Source organism: Thalia democratica, chromosome 3, assembly GCF_965202585.1.
Source record: "Thalia democratica chromosome 3, ktThaDemo2.hap1.1, whole genome shotgun sequence".
Taxonomy (NCBI): Eukaryota; Metazoa; Chordata; class Thaliacea; order Salpida; family Salpidae; genus Thalia; species Thalia democratica.
Genome location: NC_139167.1, coordinates 80,149,680 through 80,164,904, shown reverse-complemented (window position 1 = coordinate 80,164,904; position 15,225 = coordinate 80,149,680). Strand labels below are relative to the sequence as shown.

At 26.9% G+C, this 15,225-nt stretch overlaps 1 pseudogene; it reads left to right on the top strand.

Moving 5' to 3' along the window:
• Positions 1–2,027: 2,027 nt before the first annotated feature.
• On the top strand, positions 2,028–4,867 carry LOC145832588 (dnaJ homolog subfamily A member 1-like; annotated as a pseudogene).
• Positions 4,868–15,225: the final 10,358 nt, after the last annotated feature.

Here is a 15,225-nt window from a genome sequence, read left to right as displayed (position 1 = left end):
ATATAGTTTAAACAGCACAGTATTATGAATTGATGATAGTTCATCTTTCTAAGTTTTCAACAGTTCATTGTGTTAAAACATTAAGAGTTTATTAAAAGACCCACTTAAATCTAAATAAGTGTCTAACTACTTTTGAATAACTTGAATTTATTACTGTTTTGAACAGATTATCTAAGTGAACAATACTACTCAAAAGTATTAAAAGTATACATTAGCAAGTTATTTGACTATACACAGTCAAGTCTTATAGATAAGTTTGTCAGTGCACACTTGAAAAAAAAAATTGTCAAGTTTTAAGAAGTATGTACACTTACTTATAAACTTGATGAAGTGTTTTTGTGTTTATGTCGAAACTTAATTGTTTTATTAGTATTAAACTGTTAAATTAAGAAATAATGCTAAACTTAAGTCATGTAAAAATAAGTTCTTGTACAAAATAACGACCAAATTGATAATAGTGAGTTGTGAAGTTAAGCTAAGCATTAATGTCTGCATAAATGTTTATTCACATACTTATTGCAACTATGTATACTAGAGTGAAGTATTGTTTTAATAATAAGTACACAAACCAATAAGTTTCTACAAAAAGTTATTGAGAAAAAACTTCACTAATTAATCACAAGCTTAATGTAATAGTATTAGCAACACGACTTAATTTTAGACTCTTGTAGAATACTTTTTGTTTAAGCAGTTAGTTAATGGTTAAAAATGTAAATCTTTGAACTAAAATGAAGGTTTAAAGCGGAAATTAGGAATATAGCAGTGGTATTTGTTATGAAGATGCTAGTGCCTGCTATGTGTTTCAATTTCTAACTCATATCATACAAAAGCATACAAGTTTCAAACGTGTTCAAAAACCAAATAGTTCAAACTCAAAGCTTTGAAGTTTCAAACTTCCATTTTGTCTATTTTTCATCATTTTTATAAAGTGTTTGGTGTTTTTTAAAGCAGAATTTTGTGCTGAAATCGATAGTAAAATCTATTCTAAAATAAAACAAAGTTTAAAAAAGTTATAGCCAAAAGTTTAAAACAAGCTTAAAATTTTCAAAGCGAGAGAAGAGAAACCACGTGATAAAATTAATTTTCCGGCTCAAATTTGCCATAAGAAAGTATCGTGAAATAAATCTTATTTTTTATCGTTTTGATAAATTTTTTGGTGTTTTTTAGCATAAAATTTTCCGCCAGAAACGACGGAAATGTTTATTTTTAATTATTGGCAAGTTTAAAATAAAAAGAAAAATCTTCCGAAAAAAAGTTATACTTGTTCATTATCATTCAATTTTATAGCATAAAAGTTTGCATAAATTTCAATGACTACAGTTGGTATGGTCTTTAGACAAAAATTACTTTTTTATAAAGTATATTGATGTATTTAAATCTTTAAAAGTTTATAAAACAAATTACTTTGACTAATAATTTCATTAGTATTTTGATACGTGTTGATATAGTTTGTCATTTATATAGCTAAATTTTAGTGTCCTAATAAATGTCTACTCACATATTTATTGTAACTAAAGGTTCTCTTTAATACTAGTTTGATGTGTTGTTTTATAAATAAGTTCTACACAAATCAACAAGCATTATAAACTGGATTTTACAAGTATCAATGTAATTAATAGCTCTTAGCTTAAGTATTAAGTAAGATAACATTAGACTAAATTGTTAGTTTTATCATTATGTTATTTAATAGATAGCATATTTATATCAAAAAAATGTGCTCAAAGCAATTTTAATGAATCTCGTTTATAATTTAATTTAAATATCAAGTATATTTTGTGATACTTGATTATGAAGTAACTCATAATTCGTTTAACTTGAGGTCTAAATGAAGCTTTATATTTTTAATGAATAGTATATTTTTATTAAAATAATGTGCTTTAAGCAGTTTGAATAAATATCGTTTGTAATTTAATTCAAATTTCAAGTATACTTTATCTTGAAGCTTGATTATTGAGCTTCCCGTAACTCGTTTAAGTTGAGGTTTTAATTAAACTTTATATTTATAATGATTAGTATATTTTTATTAAATCGGTGTAACTAGAACAGCAACTGATGCTGAATTGAACAAAGCTTACAGAAAAATGGCCATGAAATTTCATCCTGATAAGAACCCGGGAAATAATCAAGCTTCTTAGAAGGTATTCTATTGGTTCTACGTTGACAGTTCAATAACTTACTTTACTTGATTTAAAATATTTAGTATCACTAAAATTTGAATATAGTACTTTTTAGAAAAATAATGCATTTTTGACTATCTTTAGATTTGAATGCTGTTAAGTTTCCACTGTTAGAGTATAAAAATCTTACTTAAACATTATATAATTTATTTAAGTATTCGCTTTTCATTTCTAATAGAAATTTAACCTTTACATTTTTTACACAGTGCAATATAGAATAACTTTCATCTAGAAAACTAATATATAACGGTTCAGAAAATTTATTTTATATTAAATTTTTAAATTAAAATGCCATATCTTGTAATTTTAATCTCACAAACACTACAAACTTCAACAGTTAAAGGATATTTTCTTACTTAAATCTATTTTATACTTTAAGCAACTTGTCTCACAAACAAGTTTCGAACAGTTCAAGGAAATATCCTTTACTTATATCACATTACTTCTATATTTTCTTTTTCAAACAAACATACACAACAGTTCAAGGAAATATCTTACGCGTACGAGGTTTTGTCAGACGAGGAGAAGAGAGCAATATACGACGAGGGGGGCGAGCAAGCGCTGAAGAAAGGAGGCGGGAACCAACATCAGGAACCAACGGACTTTTTCGACTTGTTCGGTTTTGGTGGAAGTAAGTTATTGATTTTAATGCCGGAAAAACTTTAAAAAGAATATAAAAGTATTGAGAAAATTAAGCGATTCTGGTATCATTTTATACTTTAAAATGGCAAGTAGTTCTATGATAAATGTTTGTTTTCAAACGCAATTGTTTATAGATATCCTAGTAGTAAGTTATTTTAAAAGTACTTTGATTTTACAATATGATCAAGTTTCATAATCAAAAACTTTTGGTAGTTATGTAGTTATCGGTATTCATTTTAACTTTTGTTTTTTTTAAAGTGGGTGGGCAACGCGGACCGCCGAAGGTAGCGGACGTCATGCACGAGCTGAAGGTATCGTTGGAGCAAATGTACAGCGGCGCCACCAGACGACTGAAAATAAACAGGAAGGTTGTGTGCAAGCAGTGCAGCGGTAGAGGGGGTAGCAACGTTAGAAGTTGCAGGCACTGCGATGGTCAGGGTGTCAGGTTCATCTATCAGAATTTGGGAATGAACATGGTTCGACGGGTGAGTGTTTTAGTATTGTATTATGTATATATAATGTTTTTGTTTATAATCATTAGTACTTTATTGTATGATCTAAACAGTTTAAATATATGTCTGTTCAGAAATATTTTTTTTGTAAGAACACTGATGAAGTTTTTTGAATTATGAAGTACTAATGTAAACCTATATTTTAATATTGCATGTTTTTAGATACAACAAACATGTCATTTTTGCAACGGTGAAAGAAAGATTATCGTTAACAAATGCAAGAATTGTCATGGAAAAAAGATTCTAACCCAACCCAAAATCATTGAAGTTCATATTGATAAAGGTTTTATTTTTTATTAAAACTTATATTTTTATTTATATCATTGTAGTTTGTTTTAAATCAAACAATTTAAGTTTTCATTTAATTAGCTATGAGGATATTTTTATTTATTATTTAGTTTTGCAGTTTATTATCAACAAAACAACGTTTCACTCCTATATTGGGATATTCTATTTGAATAAGGTTTGTATATTATTTACAACAACTGATGATTTTCTATATCCGAATATAGGAGTGAAACATTGTTTTGTTATCATTTATATTTCACACACGGTTTTTTTTTCGAAAATATTTTAAGCTAAAATAAATAAATAAATGTGTCTTTTTTAATAATTGGTTACAATAAAAACATAAATAACTTGTATGAGATAATCAAACCATTTAATTACCAAAAATTATTCCGAGTTTTTACAATTTGAGCAGATTAAGTTCATAAAGCTCATTAAATTCAATTGAATTCTCAAACAAAGTTCTCAAGTAGTTTTTATTGTTTCAAAACAAAACATAACATTTTTGTACTTCAACAGGAATGAAAACGGGTCACACGGTCAAGTTCACGGGCGCGGGAGACGAGGAGCCCGGCAAGATCGCAGGTGACGTCATAATCGGGTTGAAGCAGAAGCCCCACGACGTTTACACGAGGAACAACATGGACCTGCACTTGCAAATTGATATTTCCTTAAGTGAGGCTCTCACTGGGTTCCAGCGCGTCATAAAGACTCTGGATGGAAGAAAACTTCTTGTCACAAACGGACCCTGTATGTTGTTGTTTGTTTTTTCTAATTTAGTTGAAATTAATATTTTGAAGTAGTATGATATATTATTAATTTTTAACAACATCTGAATAATGCTGTTGTTTACGAGTTAAAATATTTCAGTTTACTAATGATAAAATGAAGAGAAAGAAAAATAAACATAAAAATTAAACAGGCCAAAAGGTCTAACCAGCATTTAAATTTAAGTTATTAAACACTCTTATCAATCTAAAAAATGTAAAACAAATCACAGTATTAAGTGAATAAACTTTCATAGGTGACATCAAAGACGGCTGCATGGTGAAATACATAAACGAGGAGGGAATGCCGAAGCACAGAAACCCGCTGATAAACGGAAGGATGATTGTAAAGTTCGTTGTAGTTTTTCCACCAGTTGAGTTGAAGGATGAGAAAGTATTGAAGCAACTGGAAGACCTCCTCCCGCCCAAGAAGACTGTTGAGGTTGAAGATAATTACGAAGAAGTAACTTTGGAACCGTAAGTTGCTAATGTGAAACAATTACCATTTTAATTAATGTTTTTAGCTGATTTTAAAATATATTTCTTAACATTTTTTTATTTATTTAAAATTCATTATCTTGAAAACTTGGTCAACATATCTTTTTTTATTAACGTTTTTAATAAAAAGAATCTTCTTTAAAATCTCTAAGGAACATGATACATTAAAAGTTTGATTTTTCAAAATGGAAAATAACGTCAATCTAAAACATTAGTTTTTATTTCAGATGTAATATTCTACCATCTCGTGCAACTGATTTACAAAACGATGATTCGAACGAAACAAATCCAGGACAGCAATTTTTCCGTAGATTTTTTAACTTGTAGTGGAAAAACTTAACAAGTTGTGTTGTGGTTAAAATTTAACTTTTATAGTTTAATTATTTTAGGAAATTTATTTAGTTGTCTTGCACATGTCCTGGACATGACTTTAAACTGTATTCAACTGTATCCTGGTGTATGACTTGATGATCGAAAGGATTTTTCGTACACCAGGTCCTAGGACCAAATATTTGAGCGCTTTTTTTTTCGTTCAATAAACAATACATATTTGTTTACACTCTTAGTTAATAAACTTTAGTTAGTTAACAATCAAAGTGCTTTAAGAAAATATTTTTTAATGATTTTTAAGCTTAAACGGTTTTTCTTAAACGGTCTTAAATACATAGTATGTACTTATAAAACTTTTGTTTAGTTTATAAGTAATAATAAGTTAATTTATAATTTATTTTCAATTATAGAACCACTTCGCTAAGAACTTATGAAGTCCATACTGACTTGATATTTCTAATTATCGTTTCTGTAATGCTGAATTGTAAGCGTTTTTAATATCAATGTAAACTACTTGAATACATATGCTTTTGAGATAAGGAACTATCCATGAATATAAGCATATTAATGATTGAATGTTTTACTAGCGGTTAGGGACAAAACAAACTTTATAGACATTTGAGCTCCCATCTTAAACTTTATATATGGTGATTTTAATCTTTTGAGTTATAAAAAAATAAACTTAAAAGAAAAGTCAACAACTATTACACTTAAAACATCATTTACTAATTTCAACAAAATATATAGGCACATAGTTATTGACAGTAGTTAGTGTTCAATGTACAAATATAATAAGACTTATATTTAAGCTTTGAAATTTAATATTCAATTTAGCTTATTTTTCATCGTTTTAATATATTTTTTGGGGTTTTTTAGCATGAAATTTTGTGCAAGAAACGATGGAAAAGTTTATTTTAAAGTATTGGTGAGTTTTAAAAAAAGTATGAAAAAAATTCCAAAAAAATTATACTTGTTCATTATCATTCAATTTTGATGGTAAAAAATTTGCATATTTTTAATGATATTGTAATTTGCTATAAATCAAGTAATAGAAAGTTTTTCAACTTAAGTAGCTTTAAAAAGACCATTATATTTTATTTTCACAGTTTATTATAAACAAAACAATGTTTTACTCCTATATTAAAATACAAGAGATCTTCAGTTGTTAAGAATAAATCAAAACAATTGAAGAAAAAAAAAAGTTCAAGGTTTATATATAAAAAGTATAATAACTAAAACTAAATCAAAAAAGCCAAAGTATTGAAAGACTTATGGTTTTAAAAACTTATATTTATAACTTAAACTTGTTACTATAACTGCATTAATTTTTACTGTGAAGTATGAGATGTAAGTGTCAAAATAGGTTATATAATGCCTATTATAACTTTAATGACTACGTTTGTTATGGTTTTTAGATAAAAGCTATATGTTCTTTAACAGTTTTTATAATGAATTAAACTTTTGCTAATAGCTTCATTAGTGTTTTGTTATGTGTTAAACATAGTTTGTAAAGTTAAGCTAAGAAGCCTTAATGTCTTCGTAAGTGTTTATTAAGGTGTTTATTACACCGAAATATCTCATTAAAACTAGAGTGAGCATTATTTGAAAACTAAATAAACAAACCAACAAGTTTGTATAGTAAGTTACATAAACTAAACTATTAATCTCAAGTTTATGGTTATTATATTAAATCAAAGTTTGATTTAAAACATTTAAATTTACTTATACAGATTTTGTTTTAGCAGTTAATGAACAGTCACAAATACAAATCTTTTACAGAAAGAAAATTTTAAAGCTGAAATAAAAAACATAGCAGAGATATTTGCTATGAACACGGTTCGAATACTAATACCTGCTAATTGTTACTAACTCATATCATGCAAATAGATAAAAGTTTGAAAGATATTTAAAACAAAAAATAGTGTAAATTCAAAGATTTGAAGTTTTAAAGCTATTTTATGCTTATTTTTTATCCTTTTTATAAAGTGTTTGGTGTTTTTTGAAGCAGAATTCGGTGCTTGACATGATGGTAAAATTTATTTTTGAAAAAAACAAGGTTTAAAAAAGTTAGAGCTAAAAGTTAAAAATTAGCTTAAAGTTGTCAAAGCGAGAGAAGAGAGACCTCGTGAATGTCACCAAGTGAATTTTTTGCACAAAGTTTTTATTTATTACGTAATTATACAAAAATTCTGTTTGCAGAAATTTCTAAAAATTTGCAATTCATTTTAGAAAAGTTTTCTTGAAAGTGGTAGGTCATCAAATTTTTACTTTAACTTTCTCTACATATGTACTTTTAGAGTTTACCTTTTACATGTTTCTTTAAGTAATAAAAGGTACTTAATGTACAAGCACATACAATTCAAAACCAATGACAGTTAAAACTTGAACTGTTTATGAATGAATAAGAAAGAAAACAAAACAAATCTACATCATCTGCATGTTGTCAAAGTGATTTAAATCAACAGTGTACTACTTTATTGTGATAGTCATGTATTTTATTTTCTTTTTGTTCACAACTTCAAAGAAAAGTCTCTACCTGTATGTTGAAAAATTGTCTTAAATCAACAGACTTCTACTTTATTTTGATAATCATGTGTTTTATTTTCTATTTGTTCACAACTTCACAGTAAAGTCTTTACCTGTATGTTGAAAAATTGTCTTAACTCAACAGTGTACTACTTTATTGTCATTATCATGTGTTTTATTTTCTTTTTGTTCACAACTTCAAAGAAAAGTCTTATATCTGTATGTTTAAAAAGTGTCTTAAATCAATAGCCTTTTACTCATGGTCATTTGTTTGATTTACTTTATATTCATAAACTCACTAAAAAGTTTTGTGTTGAGCAGAAACAAATTGGGCATCTTTATTTAAATGCTAGATCAACCATCTTTATAATCCCTAATCAATCCTCAGTACTGCTAACCATTTTGGTGAACCAAGTCAGTTCTTGGACTATTGCAGCTATTAGTGAGGTTAGTTTTTTGTTTAATTAAGATAGATAAATGTTATACAAGATTATTTTTCAGGGTTGCCAAGCATTTAATGTTTTCTCAGTTTTAAATACTTAAAAATTATTTATTTAATTAAATATTGTTTTTGTAAACATAGAACATCATTAATATAATTTAGTGCTCAAACTCAATTGATATCAACTAAATGTAAAGTACATAATGCTGTAACAGCTTTTGCTGCTTAGTTTCTAATCAAATATAAATTGAGCTGAATTTTACAAGAGTACAGTTTTTGAATTAAAAACTGGCAACCCTGGTATTCATATTGTTAGTAATTTTTTAAGTAAATGTTTTATTATTATTATTTAATCCACTAAGCAATTGAAGCTATAGAGTAAAAAATATGAGTTACATATTTTATTACATACAAACATATAAGAACACAAACAAAATTAAGAAAGCTTGATCAACTGACTGATATTTAGTTTGTGTTTTTATATGTTTTTATAACTAAGTTAGATAAAAGTCTGGTTTGTTTCAGTTAGTTGTAGTGATTGTAATTAAAAGTGGTAATAAAATTCATAGTTTAAATACATTATAAAATTAATAATCATTAAGTGGTTATTATAGTTGATTGAGTTGTGATAAGTAAACTGTAACTAGCTGACAAAAACCAGACTGTTGTCTGATTATACATGATGTTTGAAAAAAGACTATGTTTTAAAGACATGTTAAACTAATTTTCTGGAACGTTAATAATACTTCACAAAAGTCTTTGTCTGGAATTTTAATTGTGACATTATAAAATAGTGTATCATAAGTATTTGTTTCATGTTCAACTTGATGATATGTGTAACATTAAGCCAAATATTTTTTGTTAGTTTCGTCTAAACCAGTGTTAGTATATGAAATGCTGTATAAAACAAACACTTATGATATACTGTTAGAAAGTGTCACCATAAAAATTCTTATGAAAGATTATTTAAACGATTAATAGTTAGTTTTTTATATAATATACAAGCATGTTAACTATATTCTTTGAACAAAAACTGTTCAAACCATAACAAGATGTTTGTTAAATGTTTTTAGAATTATGTAGTACAGTGTAATAATTGATAATGCTAATTTAGATAAGAGTCTGGTTTGTTACTTGTAGTGGCTTTAGAGTGTATTTAAAAGCTAATAAAAGAAAAAATGTAAAATTGATATTTAGAAACAAATGTTGATAACCCTTTAGTGTTTTACAGAGCTATGCTAAACAAACTGTGACTAGCTGACAAAACCAGACTTTTATCTGACTACATATGATTGTTATATAGACATGCTAAACTTATTTTTGGAACACTACTAATAGTTTAAAGTAGCCTTTGTCTGGAATTTCTATTGTGACATTATAAATTAACATAGGTGTTTATTTTATCTCAAACTTGATACTATGTATTGTGCAGCATTATTTCCAAGTGTTTTTTGGTAGTTTCATCACTCATACTAGTAGATAGTGTCACAATAAAGACTCTTTACAAAGACTATTTTGATAATTACTAAAAGTATGTTTTTTATATGGTATACAAGCATGTTAACTATTTTATTTAAACAAACTCTGACAAAAACTTGTTAAAAAATAAAATCACTAATATTCCTTATGGATTGTTTATAACATTGTGTAATAACTCAAGTGGTACTTCTGTTTTATTGGTTAAGCAATATTGTTTTTGACAGGGGTTGTTTAAATTCAAATATGTTAGTAATTAGGTAAGGTAAGTTAAGCCATATTTTAAGTGGGTCGGCTGCAGTTGTAAGGCTCTGTATATGTTTTCATTCATAACATTATGAGGTGAAGTGATAAACCAAAATACATAAAAGTAAAATGAAATACAAGTTTTATTACTGCAAAGTTAAATTTATTAAAAGTTGTAATATATTAGCCAATCAGAAGCGACGTTAGAACTGCAGCCGTCGTTTTAGTTTGTAACAACGTGCTATTAATGTCTATAAGGTACGCGGTCTAAGAAGTACGCACCCGCGTAAGGTACGCACTAAATTATTAGGGTCCCCCACACAAAATTTCACATTAGGGGGAATTCCCTAAATCGAAAATGGGCGTGAAAATTTTTGAGATTGATACAAAAAATTATTTTAAAGGCATTTCGCCGGCTCCGCCGGCGAAAAATTTTTCACTTTTACTCCCAACCATTTTTTCTTAAAAACCTAATTACGCTTGGAGCCCAGTTAGTAAGCCTGACAGCCAAACCAGATAAAAGTGTGGTACTGAGCTCTAAGAAGTAGTTCGGTTTTGAGTTAAAGTGGTAGCGGACAGCTTTCGTTATTTGTGCATAAGTCCCTTCCGCTGCGAGTTCCTCCTCCGGAGGAACTCTTGCTCCCGGGACTTTTGCACAAATAACGAAAGCCGTCCTTTAGGCCGCGTCCTTATGCTGGTCGGCACCTAATTAGTTTTTTGTTTGATGTACGAGTAGTTACGCAAGTTCTTTTAGTATGTTATTTTTCTCTTATACACTTGTGAGTATCCATATGTATGTTTGATATTAAAAACATCTGAATTACAGTAAAGTTTTATGTTTTATAGTATATAACATTGATGTAGTACTCCAAATGGTATAGTTTTGGAGTAGACAATCAATTTATTATTCTATATATAACACTTCACTTATTGTAAATTGATTTATTAATATCATTCTATTGTATTTTGTCTCATAAACTTGCTAGTTGTACATACCAGTTAGTTTACCTATAAAAGTCTTCTATCTAATTTATGTTATTATTTAAACAGCCTTAGCTTTATTGTTTTGTTTGTACTGTATGTTGTTAAGTAATTTAGTTCTACTTATAGCTCAAAGTTAAGTAAAGACTGAACTGAGTTTTAGTGCTATTAACAGATATGTTTAATTTAAAAGTGAAATGTTTAATAGTATATATCTATAACTAATTCGAACTACTAAAAAGTAACACAACAGTTTTACGTTGTAGTTTACTTTATCAGTATCATTCTATATCAATTCGAAAAGTTATATTAATTCAAGTTACCAAGTCTCATAAACAGCAAATAAATTCTTAGTTTAGTGTTTAATTATACTTTAAACCAGCTTTTTTTCATGTTTTACCTCTTATTGGAAAATAATTACTTAACTAATCCCAATTTACACTACTTTGGTGCCGGTTACTCTATGAATCAGTTCTTGTATCATTTGTTTGAGTTACACTAGTAGATTACTTACTGATATTTAAGCGTCGTTAGGCTTCAAAGAGAAAAACAATGGTTAAACTAAGCTAAAATTTTCCATTTACATAAGTAAGTATTTACGTCTTAAATTGTATAACAAATGTTTGGACATCTTTTAAATTAGACTCTTACAAAATACCGTTTATGTCCACAGTTTTCAGGTAATTTTGTAATAATTTTTATTTTTGCATATTTACAATTATTACGTCATCACCCTGTAGTCTCATACAGTATAAACTTAGTAATTTTTAATTACACTTTAGTTGTATATGGATATAATCTTTTGGATTACAAATTATTTAATTTGTTTCAAGTAAGACTAATTGTATGTACATAATAAGTATTGGATAAGGTGTATCTTAATTAAACTAGCAGATACAAACATATATGGCAATTAGATCTTAAATATTTTACTGTTGCGTATAAAGGATTCTAATTTTTAAATTACAATCAAATCTTAATATTTAATTATCATGTTGTTGCGCTGGTTTATGTGATTGTTTCTAGTTTCATATCACAGACAACATGTGTATTTAACTATAAATTTAAAAGATTAAACTGTTTTTCAAGTAAATCAAGTAAAATTTTTAATAATAAACGTCTTAAATTGTCTACACAAAGTTCTACAAATTGTATGCATTATCATACTAACGAAAGGTCTTTTTTTGTCTATTTAATTTTGGTGTTTGTTTTCGACTCAATATTAAATATTACAACATTTGAATTGAAAGTAAAGTTTTATGTTTTATAGTATGTATCCTGTGTTTTGCGTACTACAAATGATACAATTTTGTAGTAGATAACTCTGGTATTATTCTATAACTAACACTTCAGCTTACTTTTCTATTATGTTTATCAGTATCATTGTATTGTAATTCAACTAGTTATGTTACTACATAATTTTCAATACTAAGTGTGTCTCGTAAATAAATTACCAGTTAAGTATTCAATCATATTTTAATTGTTTTGCTTATAAAGGTCAATTGAAAGTTAGTTATGGCATTACTCTAGTTTAATCACAGTTAGACATAACAATTTATAATACTTGTTAACATTGAATTATATATTATTAATTGAACTATATGGGTTTATTAGAAAGTAAAGACTTTAGATTGTATTGGATTTATCGATCTAAGTAAATAAAGTATTGTGCATGTTGAACTAATCACAATCTGAAAATTATAAGACTAAAAGCTAAATAGTATTGTTTTATTCATGAAAAATGTTAACGCACTTGTTCTAACAATTCTGATTTTTTATCGTTTACTTAAAGTTTTTGGTTTTTTTTTTGCACAAAATTGTGTGGCCGAAATGATCGAGACATTAGTTTTTGAGTATAGGCAAGTTAAAAAAATAGTTAAATGTTCATTTTTATTGAATTTTGATGCTTGAAAATTTGCATAAACTTTCATGTTTACAGTTCAGTCTAGTTTCCAGATAAAGCTTGGTTCTATCTATTAGGTAAACTTAATGTTGTTAATATAAATGTAATTGTCTCGAAATGTTTATGGAGTTGAATATTTAAACTAATAGAAGTTTACAAAAACAAACCTAAAAATTATAAATAAATTAAAAAAACTTGTTGAAGTATTGTGTTAAAATAATCAACTTGTTTGAGTTTTGTTTGTTGAATAAATAAAGTAAAAGTGTTTGTATATTTCAATAAATATATTTGTTCGTTGACCTCGAATGTAACTAGTTCATTAAAAGTTTATTAAAGATTTTTTACTTTGCCTAACAGTTTCATTGATGTTTTGATATATTTTAATCTAGTTTGGAAACTTAAGCTAAACCTTAGTGTGGGGATAAACATTTTTTCACACACTTATTACTAAAGGTTCTATTTAATATCTATTTGTTTATACAAATTCTTTTTGTTATGAACATAGTTTGAATATTAGTATCTGCTGATTGTTTCTAACTCACAACATGCAAACAGATACAAGTTTGAAAGGTATTTGAAACAACAAAGGAGCTAAACTAAAACAAATTAAGATTTTAAACTTAATAGTACTTAATAAAAACTCAATAAAATACGCTTACAAATAAAAACTTTTACTTTTCATACCACAACTTGGTACAAGATAAGCATAACTAACAAAACCAAATACAAAACCCAGTAACGAAGACCAAATGATATCAAGGACAGATATAAAAGTTTTATAAACGTATTAGCTATGTATAAATCATTTAGTCTTCCAAACAACTACCACGATCAAAACTTTTCCAACAACTAACAACAATTCGACTGAAGTTAAAAAAACGAAACCTCCAATTTGTAAGCTTTCTGTCTGACAAAGATTACGTAGAAATAACTATAAAATCTCATTAAAATTTCAAATAAACTTAAAGGTTTTAAAAGGGAAGTTAGTAAAAGTTGTTATTTAACACGTCAGAAAAAAGAACAAACTATTTAGTTGCTTATGTTTTAGAATTTGTTCGAAATATTATCCAAAACGTCTGATATGACTATTGGAAAAAATTTGTGAATCAAAAAACAAGTTAACGCGTTGTATAAATAGTTTACTTAAAAGTAATTAAACTTTTAAGAGAGCTTTTTATTTACTGCAAACTTTATATAATGTTTATGAAAAACAAAAAACACTAACATTTTATAAACTTTAAATTTATTTATTGCTTAAAACTTATCAATTGCTTTCACATAAAGCTATTGAAGACATTACTTACACTGAATTCATGGTTGTTGCTAAAGAACTCGTTTCAAAATGATTTCTTTCTCTGTGAAAGTCAAATATTTCAAAATGGAGATGTATTTTACTTTATTATATTGTTGGTGTTCATTTAAATCATTTATGCTGGCATTATTGATACAACTAAACTTTCCAAGTAGAAACAGCAACAGTACAAAACGTTTTAGATTCAGAAGCACACCTATGTAAGTTTTCAGCGTGGTTCGAATAGAAAATTTGTTTTATTTAAATACTTTATACTTACCATAATACTCAAAGTATTGAGAAAAGTATACTATTACAAAACAGTGAAAATTTAAGTTCGTAGCAAAATGTATGTAAGATAAATTTTATTTTGCTATTAGGCTTAATTTTCACGAGGCTTCATTGACTATTATCAAGTTACTTCTGCGTACTTTTAACTGTAAAATAAAAAAATAAATCCAATAATGCTTATCATTGATATTACTACTTAGATTGAAAACTCATAAGTGCAAAATATTTTTAGGTTTTCTAAAAATCAAAAGTAGCTTACTTTAATGCTTGTGTTAATCAAACGTAAAACAATTTTATTCAAAACGTTATACTTGCTTTAAAAAACTTCAAGTCTACTTTGTTGCTTACTAAATATAAACATAGTAATTTAATTGCATATTATTTTCAGCTTGAAAAATGATAAATCTTATGTAACAACGAAAAAAAAAACAGTTGGTCTAGGCTTAATTATCTGTACAATATCCAATGTTAAAGTAAAAATGGATACTAAATCAGCTCAATCTAACATATACTTTTACTGAAATGTATACTTGCATTTGAAAATGCTGCACAATAAAAAAGTTGTTGATATTCAAACAAAACTTCAACCACCTTTAAAAGATGTAAAGAAGAAAATGTTTTTTGAAGTAGAGTTTCGTGCTCGACATGATAGTAAAATTTAATTTTGCAAAAAAAAACAAGGTTTAAAAAAACAAGCTAGAAGTTTAAAACCAGGTTAAAGTTATAAAAATAAATAAAGAGAGACCACGTGATAAAACAAAATTTCTGCTTAAATTCGCCATAAGAAAGTATCGTGAATATTAAATGTTAAAAACCCTAATTTTTCATCGTTTTGATAAACTTTTTGGTGTTTTG